Below are 21,398 nucleotides of genomic sequence, written 5' to 3' on the forward strand. Positions count from 1 at the left end.
CTAATTCTCTCATTTCCTGATGTCATAGATAGATAGATAGATAGACTGTATGCAATAACCCTGATAGATAGATAGATAGATAGATAGATAGATAGATAGATAGATAGACTGTATGCAATGACACGTACAGCTTGAAACCATAAATACTAGAGCACGCCAGCCATTTACAGTCAGTCTCCATTGGAGTTGGAAGTGGGCAAACATGTACTCGGCCAGTGATGGCGAACCTTTTAGGGACCGAGTGCCCAAACTACAACCCAAAACCCACTTATGTATCGCAAAGTGCCAACACGTCAGGGGGCGGGGCTTATCACAACGTATGATTTTACCCCCGTCGTTCTAAAAAGGACAAGGCTGTTTCAGAATAGACCGGGTGCAGATTCTGACTGCTTTTTGGACGCGGAAATACTGCAGAATGTCCTCAGCGGAGATTTCTGTGGAAAATTCTGCAGCATTTCCGCATCTAAAAAGCAGTCAAAATCTGCACCTGGTCTATTCTGAAAGAGCCCTGCCCATTTCTGCCACATGTACACATACCCCAGCGGTAATAGTGACACCTTCACCCCAGCGATAATAGTGACATCCCACAGCAGTAATAATAGTGACACTCCCCCCATTAGTAATAAGAGTGACATACCCCAGCGGTCCCCCAGCAGTAATAATGCCCGCTCCCCCCCCCAGCGGTTCCCCCAGCAGTCATAATACCCCCCCCCCCCCAGTGGTCCACCAGCAGTCACAATGCCACCCCCAGCTGTCCGCCAGCAATAATAATGCCCCCCTCCCCCCAAGTGGTTCCCCCAGCAGTCATAATGGCTCCCCCCCAGCGGTTCTCCTGGCAGTCATCATGCCCCCCTTCCCCCACAGAGATTTTCTTGGCAGTCACCATGCCCCCCTCCCCCCAACGATTCTCCCAGCAGTCATGCCTCCGCTCCCCCGCCAGCGATTCTCCCAGCAGTCAGAATGTCTCCCATCCCCCCCCAGCGATTCTCCCAGCAGTCAGAATGTCTCCGATCCCCCCCCAGCGATTCTCCCAGCAGTCAGAATGTCTCCCATCCCCCCCCCAGCGATTCTCCCAGCAGTCAGAATGTCTCCCATCCCCCCCAGCGATTATCCCAGCAGTCAGAATGTCTCCCATCCCCCCCCAGCAATTCTCCCAGCAGTAAGAATGTCTCCCCCCCCCCCCCCCAGCAATTCTCCCAGCAGTAAGAATGTCTCCCCCCCCAGCGATTCTCACACAACGGCTATTTTATTCAGCCTGGAAGGGGGAAGCAGCGGCCTACAAAACCTCAGTGGTCGCTGCTGCCGTCATCTAGATATATAAAAACGAAGTATGTATGTATGTCTGTCTTCGCAGCAACGCGCGACGGGTACGCTAGTCTATCAATAAAATGTAATCATCGTATAATGAAAAATTCTGAAACATTCTAAATTATTTGCTTTGTTTCAATTCCTCAATTCAAGATCTCAGCTTACCATCATTGAATGAGTGCGCTCATTCAGATTAACCCCCTAGTGACCAAGCCTGTTTGCACCTTAATGACCTGGCTAAATTTTGGAAATCTGCCGTGTCACTTTAAGGCTTCATTGACACGAGCGCTGCGATCTTACACTTAGTGGGCGAAAATCACATCAGTAAGGAATAGCCGCGATCGAGTCCTGAGATTAATTAGCATTTTCTTGTCCATTCATGCAGGCATGTCACGTGAAAAATACGCTGCAGCGCAGAATTCTGTCGGTCGGCAGAAATCCTCGGAATGACTATTATTGCTTAACTATGTCCCGCTGCTTTCTTTCCTGAGCGCCGGACGCAGGTAAACTCCACTCCCCTCCCTATTTTTCAGCTGCCTTAGGAGACAGGAGTCTGTGGGAGCTTCCAGCGATGTTCATCCAAAGACAGGTCGAGACTGAATGAATGCATTGGAATCCAATACTTCACGTTTGCGATTTTCGGCTGACATTTCATCGTGGCTACATTACATGTGAATGAGGCCTTACATAAGAATAACTCTGTAAAGGTTCTGCATATCCAAGTGATTCTGACATTCTTTTTTTGCCACATACTGTACTTCATTTAGGTGGTAAAAATAGACAGAATTTGTGTACAATTATTAAATATACACAAAAAATACACAAACATATTTATGTATTTATTAAAAGCCAAAATTGGGAAAATTAAAATTTTTTTTTTATTTTTTCACATTTTCAACTGCAATATCTTAAATAGTGGAAACAAATTTTTGATAAGATATATATTTCCATCTCCTTATTATATTCTGGACGAATGTTTGAAAAACCTTTTTTTTTTAACCATTTAGGAGACAAATTTAACATTATTAACCCCTTAGTGACGGAGCTTATTTGCTTTTTCCATTTTTGTTTTTTCCTACTCCCTTTTAAAAAATCGTAGCTCCTTTATTTATCCATCGACGTCGCTGTATGAGGGTTGTGTGTTTTTTGCGGGACGAGTTGTATTTTTCAATGGCACTATTTATTGTACCATATAATTTACTGAAAAACTTTTAAAAAATTCTAAGCGGAGAGAAATGGAAAAAAAACGACATTCCACCATCTTTTGGTGCGTCCTGTTTCTACAACGCACAAACTGCAACAAAAACAACCTGATATTTTTATTCTATGGGTCAGTACGATTACTACGATACCAAACTTATATAGTATTGTTTTTGCTGTAGTACTTGTATTTTTTTTTAAAGATATTAAATTTTTTTCAATTATTTTCTGCGGTCATTTTGTGCGCGCAATAACTTTTTTATTTTTCCGTCGACGTAGTTGAGCAAGGGCTCATTTTTTGCGGGATGTCCTGTAGTTTCCGATAGTATCAATTTGGAATACATACGACTTTTTGATCGCTTTTTATTGTGTTTTTTCTGGGAGACAGGGTAACTAAAAAAATGCATTTCTGGCGTTCTTTATTTTTTTTTTCGGACGATGTTCACCATGCAGAAAAAATAATGCACTACTTTGATAGATCGGACTTTTACGGACGCGGCGATATCAAATACATATTTTTATTTTATGATTTAGATTTTTTAATAATAGATATGGCAAAAGGGGGGTGATTAAACTGTTATAACTTTTTTTTTTTTAACAATTAAAAAAACTTTGATTATTTTTTTTACTTTACTTTGAAGTCCCCCTGGGGGACTTTAACATGCGATGCTTTGATTGCTCTTGCAGTATGACGTAATGCTATAGCATTACGTCATACTGCTTTTTGACAGGCAGTCTTTCAAGCCACCCTGTGTGGATGGCTTGATAGGCAGTCTGTTAAGGCAGCCCTGGGGCCATTCATTAGGCCCCCGGCTGCCAGGACACCTGCACGGCTCCCCCGATCTCACCTCGGGGGGGCCGTGTGGGGATTTAAATGCCGCTGTCAGAATTGACAGCCAGCGGTATTTAAAGGGTTAATAGCCGCGATCGGCCGAACGAGGCTATTGCCCGCGGGTGTCAGCTGTAATAAACAGCTGATGCCTGCGCTGTATGGAGGGAAATAGCGGCGCTACCTTCCTCCATACACGTCCTGCAACAGCAGGACGTAGTTTTACGATAGCGCTGTCACTAAGGGGTTAAACTTTTGAGCAACATTTTGTTTTCCTGCCCCAAGCTCCTAGGTGTCAGAATGATAGACCCCTTAATATATTCACATGAGTATTTTAACCCCACAGTTTACTATTAGAAGCGATAAGGCATTGCAGGACTTCTGTTGTATAATGCTTTATCATAGTGATCATAGGTGTTAAGGCCTATTTAGACACGATTATTGCTCAAAATTTCTTCAAAAGCCGCCTTTTGAGCGATAATCGTTGTGTGTAACTGCACTGACATCCTGCAGTTTTTGTTAATCAGTCACTGATGCTTCTCTTTTAGCGTACTGAAAGACGACAGATGAGCCTTATCAGAGATTCATAGCGGGATACAGCTGATACTATTGCTTCATCCCGCTCCCTGATAACAGGCTGGGGATGAAGAACAGAGCGGTCCAGCTGTGTTCTCCATACTTAGCATGGAGCGCTCGGCTGTATAACAACAGGGTGCTCCGTGCAGAAAAAAGCTGGATGCTGAAGACAAGCGGCCCCGCTTGTCTTCTGCATCCCCCGTTCGGAGCGCAAAGTGATCGCTCAACGTTTGAGCAATCACCTTGCACTTAAAGGCACATAACAATTATCACTCAAAAGACACCTTTCAAACGATTATCGTTGTGGGCCTTTATAGTATAAGTCCTCTACAGGGACATAAATAGTGTGAAAAAAACGATAAAAATAGTATAAAAAAATGAAAAGACAAACTTTTTTGTGCTTTTTTACCTATTTGTATAAAAAATTGAAAAAAAATTAAATCCCACATATTTGATATCGTCGTATCCATAACGACTTATACACCAAATAAAACACACTTTTTATCCTGCACGGCAAAAAGCGTAACAAGAAAAAAACTAAAAAATGGAGTCAAAATAGCTCGTCACGCAAAAAACAACCCCTCACAAACCTCTGTCCACAGAAAAATAAAAAAGTTATAGGACTTTGAATGCAGTGATTTACAAAAACAAATAATTTCCAATGAAAGGGGTTTTTTTTGCAGAAAAGTGGAAAAACCTAAAAAAAATAAAAATAAGGATTTTGGTATTGTTGCAATTAGAGATGAGCGAACGTGTTCGGCCCCGCCCCTTTTCGCCCGAACACCGAACTTTGCGAGGAATTCCGTGCTCGGGCGAAAAAAGTTCGGGGGTCGCCGTGGCAGCGCGGGGGGGTGCGGCGGGGAGTGGGGGGGAGAGGGAGAGAGAGAGAGCTCCCCCCTGTTCCCCGCTGCTGCCGCCCGCGCCGCCGCGCCTCTCCCCGCCCCCCGGCGCCCCCCGAATCTTTACGCGCGAACACTGAAGTCCTCGGAAAAGCCGGTGTCCGGGTGCGTAAGTACTCGTTAAGAACACGTTCGCTCATCTCTAGTTGCAATCATACCGACCCGCAAAGATTACATTGTATTCAGCGGACAGGCTGTGCAAGATTAATGCAGCTGTGTGCTGAGCACAGACCACCTGCTGAGCTCTGCAAACAGCTCCAAGAGGCTCATTTAAATGCAAATGAAGCTGATAAAGTGCTAATGGACATTTGTGTCCATTTGCACTTTATGCAAAACAATCGATAAAACTGTCAATCTTTCAATTGTTTGAAAGATTGTCTTTGTGTGTAAATGGACCTCTACAGCTGACAGCAGCCCACAACAGCTTCGTTAAGCCGCACCGCCCATTAGAGCTGTTAGCCCTTTAAATTCATCAATTCTGACAGCCGCATTTAAATGCCCCGACCAATGTTCGGGGGTCCCATACTATGAGATCGTGGGTTGCCATGTGGGTGTCATGGCAGCCGGAAGCCTTTTGAAAGGCCCCAGGGGTGCAATTGCAAAGTGCCTATCAAGCCATGCCCAAGGTGAGGCTTGATAGATTGCCTGTCAGATCGCAGTATGATGTAATATTATGGCATTGCATCATACTGCAGGAGCGATCAAACTATCGCAAGTTTTTGCCCCCTCCGGGGCACAAAAAGAACTGTATGAATTAGTTTAACCCCTTAGTAACGGAGCACGAGTTGTATTTTTTAATGGTGCTATTTATTATACCTTATAATGTACTGAAAAACGTAAAACAAATTGTAAGTGGAGAGAAATGAAAAGAAAAAACGACATTCTGCCATCTTTCAGTGCGTCTTCTTTCTACGGCGCAGAAACTGCAACAAAAATGACAAGATAACTTTACTTTATGAGTCGGTACGATTACTGCGATACCAAACTTGTATAGTTTTTTTTTTTTTGCTGTACTATTCGTATTTTAAGACATTTAATTTTCTAAGATTATTTTTTGTGTCCATTTTCTGCTCACAATAACTTTTTTATTTTTCCGCCGACAGTTATGTGAGGGCTCATTTTCCTGTTGTTTCTGTTGGTACCATTTTTGCTTACAAATGACTTTTTGATCGCTTTTTATTACATTTTTTCTTGGAGATAGGGTAACCAAAAAGTGAATTTCTGGCGTTCTTTATTTTTTTTTCGGACCACGTTCACCGTGTGGAGTAAATAATGCATTACTTTGCTAGATCGGACTTTTAAGGACGCAGCGATACCAAATACGTATTTTTAGTTTATTATTTTGATTTGTTTATTGCAAAATTGGCAAAAGGGTTTTTGTTTTTTAACTTTTATTACTTTTTTTATAATAATTAGTAAAGCTTTTTTTTTCTTATTTTTACACTTTCTTTAAGGCCTCATGTCCACGGGGAAAATCAGGCCCGCTACGGATTCTACATGTAGAATCCGTAGCGGGTCCCTCCTGCCCCGCGGACATGAGCACTGAAAATAAGAATTTAAAAGAATTTACCTATCCGTAGCGGGCGGGGAAGGTCTGCTCTTCCTCACGGCCGGATCTTCTTTTTCGGACGGCGGATGAATTCCTCACGCCGGCGGCACGTCGTCGACGTGCCGCGCGCATGCGCCGGGCACATCCGCCGAGCCGAAGCAAGAAAGATCCGGCCGTGAGAAAGAGAAGACCTTCCCGGTCCGCTCCGGATGGGTAAATTCTTTTAAATTCCTATTTTAGGTCTCGGGAGACCCGCACGAAAATGGAGCATGGTCCAGATTTTTTCATGCTCCATTTTTTTAAAAATCCCTTTTATTGACCATCCACGGGTATTTATCTACCCGCGGGTGGTCAATGCATCCCTATGGGATGCGGATCCACGTGTGGGAGATCCGCTGCGGATCTTAAATCATATTTTGCCCGTGGACATGAGGCCTTAGTCCTCCTAGAGGACTACAACATGCGATGCTTTGATCGCTCCTGCAGTATGACGTAGTGCTATAGCATTACATCATACTGCATTCTGACAGGCAGCCTACCAAGTCACCCCACGGACATGGCTTGATAGGCAGTCTGCTAAGGCAGCCCTGAGGCCTTTCAGAAGGCCCCCGGCTGCCATGACACCTGCACAGCTCCCCCGATCTCACTGCAGGGAGGTCGTACGGAAACCAGCGAACATCGTTCAGGGCATTTAAAGGGTTAACAGCCACGATCAGCTGCACGGCCGATTGCGGCTGTTGCCCGCGGGTGTCAGCTGTAATAAACAGCTGACGCCCGCGCTGTGTGTAGGGAGATAGAGGCACTTTCTCCCCTCCATATACGTCCTGCAACAGCAGGACGTAAAAAGACTATGGGGACATAAAAAAACCATAAAAGGTAATAAGATTTTTTAAAAAAAACCTTTTACCATATTTATAATAAAATAATCAAACAAAAATACATATTTGGTATTGTTGCATCCGTAAAAGTCTGATCTACCAAAGTACCTCATTATTTACCCACCATGATGAACGCCGTCAGAAAAAGAAAAAAAGGACGCCAGAATTGCGCTTTTTTGGTCACCTTGTTTCCAAGAAAAAATACAATAAAAAAACGATCAAAAAGATCAATAAGATCAATAGAAACTACAGGACGTCCTGCAGAAAAAGAGCCCTCGCACAACTATGTCGACGGAAAAATCAAAAAGTTATGGCTGTCAGAAGACGGCGGCAGAAAATAAGGTAAAAAAAAATAAGTATCTTTGAAAAAAATAAAAGTAGTACAGCAAAAAAAACCCAAAACAACAAAAACTCTATAAATTTGGTATCATAGTAATCCTACTGATCCATGGAATAAAGTCATCAGGTCATGTTTGTTGCTGTGTACGCCGTAGAGACAAGCCACACCCAAAGTTGGTGGAATTTAGTTGTTTTTTTCATTTTACTCCACTTAGAATTTTTTAAAAGTTTTTCAGTAAATTATATAGCCCCATTTAAAAATACAACTCGTAATGGCAATACCAAATTTCTATAGTTTTGATGTTTCACTACTAGAGATGAGCGAACGTACTCGGATAAGCACTACTCGTCCGAGTAATGTGCCTTATCCGAGTACCGCTGTGCTCGTCTTGAAAGATTCGGGGCGCTCCGCTGCTGACAGGTGAGTCGCAGCGGGGAGCGGGGCAGAGCGGGCGGGAGAGAAGGAGAGAAAGATCTCCCCTCCGTTCCTCCCCGCTCTCCCCTGCAGCTCCCCGCTCCGCAGCGCGTCCCGAATCTTTCAGGACGAGCGGGGAGGTACTCGGATAAAGCACATTACTCGGACGAGTAGTGCCTATCCGAGTACGTTCGCTCATCTCTATTTACTACCTTACTGTAAATTTCACACAGGCGAGTGCGATATCGGGCCGTAAAACGTGGCCTGATATTGCGCTCCCCAGCGTGTGTCAGCCCCACGAATGTCAGACGCTTTTGTGTAATATCCGCCTCGCATCACGTCAGGAAAGTAGCTTTCATTGGCGTGGACGATCGTGGAGGGCTTCCCATTGTTTTCAGATGCATGCACCTCGTACACGGTGCGATGCTGCCGCCGGCCCCATTGAGAACAAAGGGAGATACAGGGCGCTCTGAGGGAACGCCCAAAGATAGGACAGGCCACCTTTTTTTCCCGTGCCGCAATGCAATGTGAGAAAAAAAACTTTGCTCATGCGTTATGACCCGATTCAAATAACGGGGTTCATATTCATGCAAGATTTTAAAAGACAAGACAACTTTTTGTCCGCCCATTCTGAGCCTGGTAACTTTTTTATTTTTCCCTAGATGCAGCTGTGTTCCGGCATAATTTTCCCGGGTGAGTTGTAGTTTTCATTGATATCATTATGCGGTACCTATAAGTTTTTGTCACTTTGAGTGACATCCCTCCCCCCCCCCCAGTTCTGACATTGTGTATTTTTTTTCTCCTCGTGTGAGAGAAATGCAATATTGTGAATTATTTTGGACAGATGCAGTACGCCGCTTATGTTTAATTTTTGTTAGTGTTTTTTGTGTGAATTTTTTTTTTTTACATTTAATATATATTTTTTTTTAATATTTCAAAATTCTTTAAATTTAACGTATGTTTACCTTTTTTTTAAATAGGTTTTTTGAATTAATGAACTAAGAGGCGGCTTCTTCAACCCCTTAGTGAGCCAGCCTGTTTGCGCCTTAATGACCAGGCCAAATTTTGGAAACCTGCCATGTGTTGCTTTAACAGGGAATAACTCCGTAAAGGTTTTGCATCTCCAAGTGATTCTGACATTGTTTTTTCGCCACATGTTGTACTTCATTTAGGTGGTGAAAATAGTCCGATAGAATCCGTGTATATTTATTAAAAATGCCAAAACTGGGAAAATTTTCAAAAATATGTCAAATATGTGCAAACATAAATGTACAAATTTTTGCTAAGATCTACATTTCCATCTGTTTCCTTTATTTTGGACGCACATTTGAAAAACTTCAATTTTCTTTAACTATTTAGGAGACGTACAAATTTTACATTGATTATCAGCATTTTGAGGAACACTTTGTTTTCCTGCTCCCAGCCAAAATTGCAAAGGCTTATAGGTGTCAGAATGATAGATACCCCCACAAATGACCCCATTTTAGAAACTACACCCCTTACTGTATTCACTGAGGGGGTCAGGAGTATTTTAACATCACAGATGTTTTCAGGAGTTAATGCAATTTAGAGGAGAAAAAATAAAATTTCATATTTTTGCAAATATGTCATTTTAAAGAGAGGTTGTTTTTCTATAGTTTACATGAAAATGAGGATTTACACCCCAAAATGGATCCCCCTGTTTGTCCCATGTTCAGAAACATACCCATTGTGGCCCTAATATTATGTCCGTATGCACAACGGGGACATTTTTGCTTGTACGCCTTAGACTCCTTAACGAATTCATCGAGCATATTTTGACCCCACATTTTTTGAATAAATCTAAGCAAAGCAGAAGCAAAAATAATTAAGATTTTCACTTTTTTGGCAATTGTGTCATTTTAAAAACAGTTTATTTTGTACAGCACACAGCGGCAATCACGTGACTGCGGACCGCTCATCGTGGCCCTCGGTCACTGCTCCAGGCTCTCGGATACCTTTAGTAGCCAGGAGCAAGGAGATTTTAAATTTACCGTGCCCTCCTCAGCTCCTGCGCTTATGACCGCCATTTTACGGACAGGCGCATGCGCCGAAGTTGGGGAAGGATCCGTGATTAAAGGGACATCACCAGAGGCCTTAGGTAAGTAATTTCACCTCCCCTCACAGATGGGATCCGTGACTAGGGTTGCCACCCGGCCAGTATTTTGCCCGCCAGGCCAAAGCCGGTATTTTTTTTTTACTGGCCATATTACAGGCCGGTATTTTTGAATACCAGCCCCGACCGCTCATCTGACACCGAGGCTGGGCTCCCCGCTGGTAATCACACTGGGGGGTCTAATACTCACCTACCGCCGGCGTTCCGGTGTGCTTGCGGGCCCCGTCGCTCCTGCAGGCTGCTGCAATGTCCTCCATGCTGGCAGAGCATTTCTTTCTGGAAGTGGGGCTTGACTTCCCCGTCTCCAGCAAAGATAATGCTCCGATTGGCTAGCCAGCGCCGCTGTCAGCCAATGAAAGACGATGCTGGGTTAATCAATCACAGACATTCAATGATGTCCTGGGGGGTTAGTACTATTGCTGAGAGATGGGGTTAATATTGCGGGGGGGGGGGGGGAATATTATTGTGGGGTTAATATTATTACTGAAGGGGGTTAATATTATCGTGGGGTTAATATTACTGTGCAGGTCACTATCTCTACTGGGGCCACTGTGATGGGGGGGCGCTGTTTGTACTGGGGCCATTGTGGGGATCGCCATTTCAACTGGGGCCACTGTGTCAAGTGATGCAGCAGCCAGCGAGGCTGCGATCACTGGAGGCCACCGGGTGCCCGGAGGTCCAAAAATTTGCTGTAATAAGCCACGCCCCCCCCCTTTTTTTTTTTACCATGGCTGGTATTTTTTCGTGACAAAGGTGGCAACCCTATCCGTGACAGTAGGTGAAATTTTAAGTGTTTTTTTTTAACTTTTACGTGATCACCGTTATCTATTGGATAATAGTAATCACATGACCAAGGGCCGTGTACCGCGGTTCCCCCATGAGATCTCCAGGCTCTCGGCTAAGTTTGGTAGCCAGGAGCAGGTAGATTTCCCCGCAATTTGCAGCTTTTGCACATGCGTCCACCATCTTGCCGACGGGCACGTGCGCAGAAACCGGGGTAAGGCCTGAGCATAAATCCGCTTTCTTTTTCACACTTTTTTTTACCTTACATGCGCGGTCCCCGCTGACAGCTCCCTGCTCTTGGCTACTCATGCTAGCCGGGAGCAGATAGATTTTAAATCTCCTGGGCCCCCAGACCTTTTATGGATACGCCCAATGTTTACGTCATGTGCAGAAGACAGTGTCAGGTCCCGGAGGGACTAGAATGCTGTGGGACATCACGGAGGATGGAGGTAAATAGTTTCAGCTCCCCTCATGGATCCGATCTGTGAGAGGAGCTGAAACATTAACTTTATTTCACTTTCTGTTTACTATCCATTTGATAACAGCGATCGAGTGACCGGGGATCGCATATCGCGGCCCACCCATGACAGCTCCATGCTCTCGGCCACCTTCGGCAGCCAACAGCAGGGATCTGTCACATGCACAGCTCCCGCAGCTTTAGTCCTCAGGGTGAGCGTGTTTTTACGGTTTACAGCCCACAAAGCCGGACGTACAATCACTATGAAGGAGAATTCTTATGTCATGGGATGTAGGGATTTATGACTCAGGTTGCAATCTATAGTGATATAGTTAGACGCCAATATTGTGTCTGTAAATAACGGGACGTGTTTGGAGTAACATTTCATGGCTCTTCGCCACCTTTTTCTTTTCAAAACGGTTGAAGCTGATTAAAAAATTGTCAAAAAAATATTTTAAAACCTGGCGCACGCCATGGGCGCCATGCTTGTCTCATTGCTTCTCTATGTGTGGCATCTTCAGACAGCGTGAGCGGCTGCCCAATGTAAAGGGGAAGTCATCGTCCACCATGGTCTGCCGCTGGATTCTATGAAATGCAAGAGGTGAACACTGCGATAAATGGCGCAAGGCGAGTAACAGAAGGGGTCTTCAGTGTTGTTCAAGAGGCGCATCTATAGGAGTCACAATTAAAGGGACATGCTAGTTAAGAAAAGTTGCTGTCAAATGAATGCCAATCAAATGTTATTAAAGTTTGCAATGTGGTTCTGCTGTGGATTTTGTGCCTGTAGCTCCATAAACCATCACCTTCTCCCGGCACTTCAGAAGTGTTTGTTCACCGGTTGCCGTGGATACGTCCTGTAAGCATTCTACAACTCAGGCTTGCTTAGTTGGAGCGACCAGAGCCGGCTTTTTTTCTCTTCAGCTCTCGAGACTGGATTGGTGACCAATAGCGGGTCGCACTTAATGGGGGCACAGAAAGGACGTACAGAGGAGGGCACTGTAGTAACATGCTGTGCGTCAGCAGGGATGCAGCTGCCATCTTGGAAAATAGCGATCGGAAACACATGGCAGGATAAGAAGGTAATGGCTGCTCAATTCATACCCGTAACCAGCTGTGCAGAAACATGACAAACACCTTTCATATCTGGTATTTTTGAAAATACGCTTCACAACTAGAATACCCCTTTAAGACGCATCTACCGTATTGCACAGTGACCTATAGGACACCAGGAGAGCTGCACCCAGCAGTTGGGTCCGGGCCAAGGCCGTCATGGGACTTTTCCCATTTTGCTCCATTGCAGTTACAGTTAAACTGGGAAAAATGGCTCAATATGAATCATACAGCTTTTGATTATTTAATACAAGTCACATGACCTCCGTCCTAGGAGTTCAATATAGCACAGCTGTAGCCATGGACCCTCATATTTCAATGCACTTAGGCCAGTTTTGGTGTAAAATACAACTTTTTAAAAGTCATATCATGATGTGGGCCGAACATGCACATTTTTTGAGACTTTTTCTCCTCACTTGTCAGATTTGAAAATAACAAGAAAAGTGGGCGTGGCCTCCTAAGATTTCCTTTTTATGCCAAATGTATAAATGGAAGTGAAGGAAAGTGGCACAAAATTGCAACAAATGCACCAAACGGGTATTAACAAGTGTGCGCCCAAATTTGTCACAAATCCACCTAACAACCCTCTCCACTTTGACTACTGTAAATACCCCATGTAGGCTACACACCAGATGGCCACATTATTAGAGACCCCCATCTGCTAGCATGTTGAGTCTGTTTTGGCCTTCAGAACCGCAGCAGTTCATCGTGGCATCCATCCACAGGTATCGCAAGACCCAGCGTGTGCCAAGAAAACATCCTCCGCACCATTACTACATCATCTAGACAGGAAGGGGTCATCGATTTATGCTTCTTGTGCCAAATTCTGACCTCCGATCAGCACAGTGTAACAGAAATCTGCATCCATCTGATGATTTCTCCGCGTTACAAGCTGACTGCCATTTATCGCAATGGAAAAATCTGGGGACCTTTCAATTATCCACCAAATCGGGCTGTGCATCGTGCCGTGGTGGTTACAAATGGGAATCAGCAATCACTCTAGTCTAGTTCGAACTGAGAAAGGATATAAACTCCTGCGCTGCATCGGACACTGTGTATCCAGGAGGGCCGCGCTCGATACATTGTAGCAACGTCTCTTTCCAGGCTGTCGTGGTAGGAAAAAAAAGTTTGCATTTGAGTTTAAAAGTAAATGCAATTGAAGTGGAGATTAGAGAGTCGGGACGATGTAACACAGTATTTTTCGGAATTAATTAGCGGGCGACACTTCTCCAGCGGAGATCAGTTTGGGTCTCAGATGGCGCCGGCAAAATATAACAACAAAACAAAGAGTAAAAAAAGTGGAAAGGGGCGTAAAAGCGGCAACAGAAAAACCACATTTCCGACTTAACTGAGAAGTGACAAACTAATTTGCTGCTGGCAGTCTATCACTCCTGCCTAATTCCCAGCGACACCATTCAGCTGCTGACTGTACTGACTGTCAAAGTCAATTAGCCAGGAGCCAACAGTGCAAAGTGTTTACGGGTGCTAAAATTCACTCCACACGCTGCGCCCAAGTGACAAAAGAGGCAACAGAAAAAGCTTTCATTGGGGGAAATTCAAGCTGCATTGTGTACAGAGCAGAATCTGAGAGATCAATGTACAATGTGCCCGACCGGGACCGCACAGTGACAATAAAGTGTACTCGCAGGCGGACGGCCAAGGATGGAATCCCAGCGCTGGGGAAGCTAGGGGGAAGGCTTGGCACAAATGCCTCTAATCTCTTGGTGGAGCTGGTGCCTCAACTGCCCACATTGGCAATGAAAAGAAATGCGTAAAGTGTGCCATCCTTGTGTCAGCCTCAAAATGGTACCCACTGTGCTTGCCATGCTCTACCACAGTGCCAGCTTCATAGAAGAATCATAGATGACCACCGCAAAAAATGACCTGGTCCATCTCGTCTGCCCTTGTATTATTTCCTTTTTCCTACTTTCATAGTAGCCCTCACAGTGCCATCCTTAAATGTAGTCCTCACAGTACCTGCAAGCGTAACACTCTACTTAGTACCAGTCTCATTGTAGTCCTCACAGCAGCAGTCTTATATTTGTCCCAACAGTACCAGCCTTATCGTAGCTCTTAGTCCCCACAGTATCAGCCTCGTTGTAGTCCCCACAGTGCCAGCCTAGATGGTTCTCGTAGTGTCAGACCTATAATTATCCCCACAGTGCCTGAACCATAGGAGTCCCCGCAGTCCCAGTCAGTCTAATAGTAGTCCCCACAATGCACTGCTTAAATCTAGTCCTCATAGTCCCTGCAAACCTAATAGTCTACATACGCCAGTCTCATTGTGGTCACCACAGCAAGTTTTATTAGTCCCCACAGTGTCAACATCATAGTAGTCTCCATGGTGCCAGTCACATAGCAGTCTTCAAAGCGTCAGCAGTGTGGTGCCTATAGAGCAGCCTCATTCTAAAGGTTTGCATAACTGTCACTATACTGGAAGGGGATCGGGAGTCTGTCTGACGACTGGTAGGTCACATCTCACCCTGCACAGCATTGCCTGTGTGTGGCACAAATGGTGGGAAGTGACATGCAAGATATTGTCGTGGTCACTGTGGTGAAGGTTATTGGGTCCAACCCTCTACTTAATACCAGATCCTCTAAGTCATCCAAGACATAGGTCTGTCCAGCCTCTGTTTGAAGACTTCCATTGTAGGAGGACTCACCACCTCCTGTGGCAATGTAGTGGTTTGGAGAGTCCTCCAGAATAAATCACTATATTGGCGTCCTGTTCTACCTTGCTATGAGCTCTAAGGAGGCTTAGAAGGTGTTGTACGTAGGAGGAACCCTGTTTTCCCACTTTCTTACTTTAAAAGTCAACAAAAGTGCTTAGGAAAAGCTGATCTACCATTGGCTGTTTGTGTGGCTTTCCCTAATTGGTGGAGAGAACAGAACCTGAGAGAGCGGAAAAAAACTACAGCGGCAAAGGGGAGGAGTTAGAAAAAGTGTGGGAGAGAGAGAGGACAGGAGGGAGAGTGAGTTGGGTCGTCATCGTAGGTCGGAAAGTGGGTCAGAGCCAGTTGCCAGAAAGAGAGTAATAGCCTGCAGCAATCCAGAGAAGGGAGTGACTACAGCCCAGAGATAAAGTTTGCGAGAGTGAAAGCTTTACCTAATCTACACCACCTGGAGATAAAGGACAGTGGTGTACAGAAAAGTGTGGGGCCACCTTGTCGTCTTAATCACGAGTTATATAAACCCTTGCTGAAGGTCAAAGGCAAGAGTTTCTACAAGGGTCCTTCCTAAACTGTCTAATTTCAGCTAAACTACTAAATCCATCCTCTCAGCTACCTAAAGAGGGGGGAGATTGTCAGTGTGAGAATTTAACTGTATTCCTGCGTTATTCTGCTTGCACAAGTGTACCTCTGGAACGGTGTCGTGCTCTCATTGGACTGTGCTGGATTGCTTTGCCTCTGACAATTGTGTTTAGTAAACTGTGCACTTCCAGTTTTGCTAAAAACCACATCACTGAATGTGTGTCAAGTTATTTCCGCCATCTTGATGAAAGTCCAACTAAAGTGCTGGTGTCACCCGTGACCAATACAAATTTAAAGAAGACCCATATACAGGTAACCACTAAGTCAGCGTTGCCTGGAGAGGCCTGTCAGGGCCTTGGCAAAGGGTTGCACGTGTCCCTCGAGGGAGAAGGTAGTGCCACTTTGACATTCCTAACAGCTACCCCGCCATCTCCTTAACTGTGGGCCCTGCGCCTCGGTAACTGCAGCAACCTGTTCCACTCATTGATCCCCCTCACTGTCTAATATCTAATCTGTGTCTCCTCCCTTTCAGTTTCGTCCCATTGCTTCTAGTCTTTCCTTGTGCAGATGAGAATAGGGCTGATCCCTCTGCACTGTGACAGCCCTTCAGATATTTGTGGACAGCTATTAAGTCTCCTCTCAGCCTTCTCTTCTGCAAGCTAAACATTCCCACATCCTTTAACCGTTCCTCATAGGATATGATTTGCAGACCGCTCACCATCCTGGTAACTCTTCTCTGAACTTGCCCCAGTTTGTCTATGTCTTTTTGTAAAGTGGGGTGCCCAGAACTGGATACAGTATTCCAGATGAGGTCTGACTAAGGAAGAGTAGAGGGGGATAATGACCTCACGTGATCTAGACGCTATGCTTCTCTAAATACATCCCAGAATTGTGTTTGCCTTTTTGCTCCTGCATCATACTGTTGACTCATGTTCGGTCTCGCTGCTATGGAGCGTATTTGTGCATGAGTAAGTCAAAAGTCGTCTTTTTATTTTTACTGTTCAAACTCCACACTATTGCAAGCACAAAAATAAGCAGAAAGAAGGGCAGGACCTATCTTTTCTTACATGTAGGAGTTGTGCGCGAGAAACATGCTCATGAGTACGAATCTATTGAAATCCATGGTTTTGCATTGTCATGCTTTGCGCATGTATTTGTCATGCGCACAAAAAGCTCCGCAAACACGTTTGTCTGTTTAGACTGTATTTACAGGGGAGATGGGAAGTATCGCCCATCATTTTCGGATGCAACTCACATGGGACAGCGCAGGTACACCCGGTCCGTTTTCTGTCTGATCGGGCAATCCGACAAGAATGGGACATGCAGCGATTTTTCAATCTCAGTCTGCCAGTCAGGTTGAAAAAAATGACTGGGTTCTTTCCCATGCGGGATCTGTCCATCCAGGGAATCGGAACTCTCACAGGAATATCTGCCATGTGCATACAGCCTTACCACATCCCCCCGAAAGTACTGGACTCCCTAATCACTGTGATAGTGCTGTTTTAATATCCCGGTATGGTCTAGTTTTTCAATAGAAGGTTGCACCCTACCAGAGGCCACATCGCTGTCTGGGGTCATCAGGTCAGATTTGCTCCTGGGAGTGAGAATTAGATAATTAGGTTAAATGTGCAGAAGAACTTGTCGGAAAAATTCTGTGTAATCCTGGGATTGAGCGGAGAGTCCCCAGAAGTCCTGACTCCGACCCCTGTCTTCTTGACCTTGTCGCTGGATGTTTGGAGCCCAGGATGTTATTTTATGGATTACCTGCTCACATGTTCATCACCCCATGTATACATGGAGATGGTTGTCAATGCTAACAGTCATATGTGATAAGACAAGGTAAGGAACACGTGCTGGTCTATGACAATTAGATGGAAAAACAAGATTATACCATAGAAGTGTAGAGTAAGATCAGGAGGAGTGTGGAGCTGTGACTCCCTCATGGCAGCGGGTGGTCGTCTGATAAGGCATGTAGTATGTGATCCCTTATGGCCCCTGATTTGGAAGGTGGGAGGGGGGGCTACTCACTCGCTTAGTAATTCAGGCGTTTAGTACTTTGGTCCTGAAGGGTTATAGACTTTCTGAAGACAATATAACACAAAATGGGCAAGTGACAAGATTTTAATAGTAACTTTTTTCATGGGCCCCGTATTCCAATCTTGGAGAACATGTCAGAGACCCCCATAACAATGTGCAGTACATAAATCCCATAAACTACCAGCCGCAGAATCACCCCAGAAAAATTAAATAACCACATGCACTCAAAAACAGTGTGCAGCTGCAAGTCTCTACCTGAAAAAATACCGGCCATAGATTCCCCCCATAGCAGTGTGCCATCCTCAACATACCTCTCTGTAGAAGTGCGTCAGCCGCAGATTCCCCCCACATAACTGTGCGTCATCCGCAGGTTTCCCCCACATAATGGTGTGTCATCCGCAGGTTTCCCCCACATAATGATGTGTCATCCGCAGATTCCCCCCACATAACAGTATATAATCCGCAGATTCCCCTCACATAACGGTGCATCATCCTCAGATTCCCCCAATAACATGTCATCCGCAGATTTCTGCCACTTAACAGTGCGTCACCCGCAGAATCCCCCCCATAGCAGTGCGTCACCAGCAGAATCCCCCCCATAGCAGTGCGTCATTCACTGATTCCCTCCCATAACAGTATATCATCTGCAGATTCTCTCCCCCATAAAAATGCGTCATTCGCAGATTCCCCCATATAACGTTGTCATCCGTAGATTTCCCCACCCCAAATAACAGTACATCATCTGCAGATTTTCCCCCATATAACGGTGCATCATCTGCAGATTTTCCCCCATATAACGGTGTGTCATCTGCAGATTTTCCCCCATATAACGGTGTGTCATCTGCAGATTTTTCCCCATATAACGGTGCGTCATCTGCAGATTTTTCCCCATATAACGGTGCGTCATCAGTAGATTCTCCCCCATATAACGGTGCGTCATCTGCAGATTTTCCCCCATATAACGGTGCGTCATCAGTAGATTCTCCCCCATATAACGGTGCGTCATCTGCAGATTTTCCCCCATATAAGGGTGCCCACCCACTGGCGTTTTTTTTCCCTGCGAAATTCGCAGCATTTTTTTCTCTGCAGGGGTCTATGGGACTTGTAATGTTAAAATCGCGATCGCGCAAAATCGCGATAAATTGCGATTTTGCGCGATCGCGATTTTAACATTACAAGTCCCATAGACCCCTGCAGAGAAAAAAATGCTGCGAATTTCGCAGGGAAAAAAAACGCCAGTGGGTGGGCGAACTGACGGTGCGTCATCAGCAGATTCTTCCCCATGACAGGGTCATGTATTATGGAAACCTTGGAAGTCGCGGCATCCATCACTAATAAGCTGCATAAACTTCTGGTTTGACAAATTTGGGCTAAACATTTGGTTTGGCCTAAATTAGTTCAAGGAGGAGAAGAAGCAACAAACCGCCTGAGGTGCAGATTCGTGCTGAACCAAATTTTTAGCGCAGTTCAACCTGAAACAAGATTCGACTGTTGCAGTTCACTCTACACCACCAGGTAGACAGCCAAGTCATCACACATGTAAGAGCTGTATGCCTTCCGGTAGTCCAAGGAGGAAGTGTTCACCTTGCATCGCATCATTACTGGATTAAATAATAAAGAGAAGTCTTACTTCTGGACTCTGATTCTCACCTTTACTCTAGGAGGTCGCAGCGTTATCCAGCCTTTCATCCTATTCCATCCTTTTCATCTAATACAGCAAAAACGCCTACACCACATTTTATGCACAGCGAAAATTGGTTTTACAGCACCCCCTCATTGATTGCCATATCGCATATTAATGAATTACTGAGCATACCGGTTGTACTGCTTGTATTCTCACCTTAGATGCCCCACACCTCCTGGAGTTCTGCCTTTGACTTTCACCACCGTGTACCATGCTGGAGAGCGGTACAATCAGTGTCTGCAGGCAGCAGTGAAGCTTGGTGGAGAGCAAAACAATAACAAGCGATTGCAGGCCGCAGTGAAGCTTGGTGGAGAGCGGTACAATCAGTGTCTGCAGGCAGCAGTGAAGCTTGGTGGAGAGCAAAACAATAACAAGCGATTGCAGGCCGCAGTGAAGCTTGGTGGAGAGCGGTACAATAATAAGTGTCTGCAGGCAGCAGTGAAGCTTGGTGGAGAGTGATACAATAATGAGTGTCTGCAGGCAGCAATGAAGCATGGTGGAGAGCGGTACAACAATGAGTGTCTGCAGGCAGCAGTGAAGCATATATAGGAAACCAGCAAGGCTATATCATTATATGCATGGTCAATAGCATTATATACAGGGAGATGTATATACATCTGTATAGAGATATCAACCATGCTGGTGTAACGCTGGTATCACATCTGTGCAGAAACCTTCGGTTAGAGATTGTGCCACAGATCCGGCTCAAAATACAGGAAGAAAAAGCGCTGCAAGAATGCTTTTTTCCTGGATCCCATAGTGGGGCAGCTGGATGGAAAGCAGGTGGACACCCTTATACTCAATGGAGTCTATCCGGCGCTGTTCGGTTCCGTCCAGAGACAGAACAGTTCAACCATGGGGATTCCCCTTTCCTGCTCCCCCAACGGGTATCTTCTGTATATAATTATATATGGACAGCTGCTATAAGCTATACATCCTGTATATAGTGATATCAACCATGCTTGTATACCATGGCCCAGGTTATACCAGCATGGTCCATATGACTATATACAAGGAGATGTATAGCGTATACCAGCTGAACATTTATAATTATATACAGTAGATCCCCAGGTTATGCCAGTATGGTCCATATCACTATATAGAGATGTATAACTTATACCAGCTGTGTATTTATATATATATATATAATTATATGCATAAGATACCCAGGTTATACCAGCATGCTCCATATCACTATATACAGGATGTATAAGTTATATAATTATTGTAGGCAGTCAAAGGGTAAAGTTGTGAATGCAGTATACCTCCCTCCCAGGCTCTTAGTCTGGACAGGGTGGTGGTCCAGTCCACAACTTCACCCTGGTTCTAAGGAGGCTCAGCTGTAGGCACTGACCCCGTTAATGGGGGCATAAAAGACTGCAGCTCCCAAGGAGTCAGTGCCTGACAAGCTGAGGAGGGAAATACAACCTCACTGCCTGGACCTGAGGAAACAGCTGAGCACCCTGCGTGGTGACTCTTTGCACGTTACGTTATGGACTTTTCTGTTGTTTTGCCTGAAGTTTACTTTAAAGGAATAAAGCTGACGTAAGTTTTATGCACATTCGAGTCCAGTGTGTCACTGCCGCCCCGTGGAGGACTTTGTTACATTTGGTGCTCGGATGCGGGCAGCAATCCTGGCTGCTGAGGGCAACGGCAAGGCACCTGGGTAAAACCTGCGGTCGCGATGCCAGCGCCAACCCCAGCCATGGAAGAGTTGTTGGCAAGGATGGATCGGCTGACGGACGTCCTCCTAAAACATCCTGCCTTGAGGAGGGACGGAGATCCGACTACAGCCAGGCCCAGAGAGACTGTGCAGAAATTTCTGCAAAAGATGACTCCTGAGGATGATGTTGAGGCCTATCTGATGGTGTTTGAGAGAACCGCCGAAAGAGAAAAACTCCCCAAGGCTGAGTGGGTCGAGGTTCTAGCACCATTACTCACTGCAGAAC

The sequence above is a fragment of the Eleutherodactylus coqui genome, chromosome 9 (assembly GCF_035609145.1).
Source record: "Eleutherodactylus coqui strain aEleCoq1 chromosome 9, aEleCoq1.hap1, whole genome shotgun sequence".
NCBI classification, from domain to species: Eukaryota; Metazoa; Chordata; class Amphibia; order Anura; family Eleutherodactylidae; genus Eleutherodactylus; species Eleutherodactylus coqui.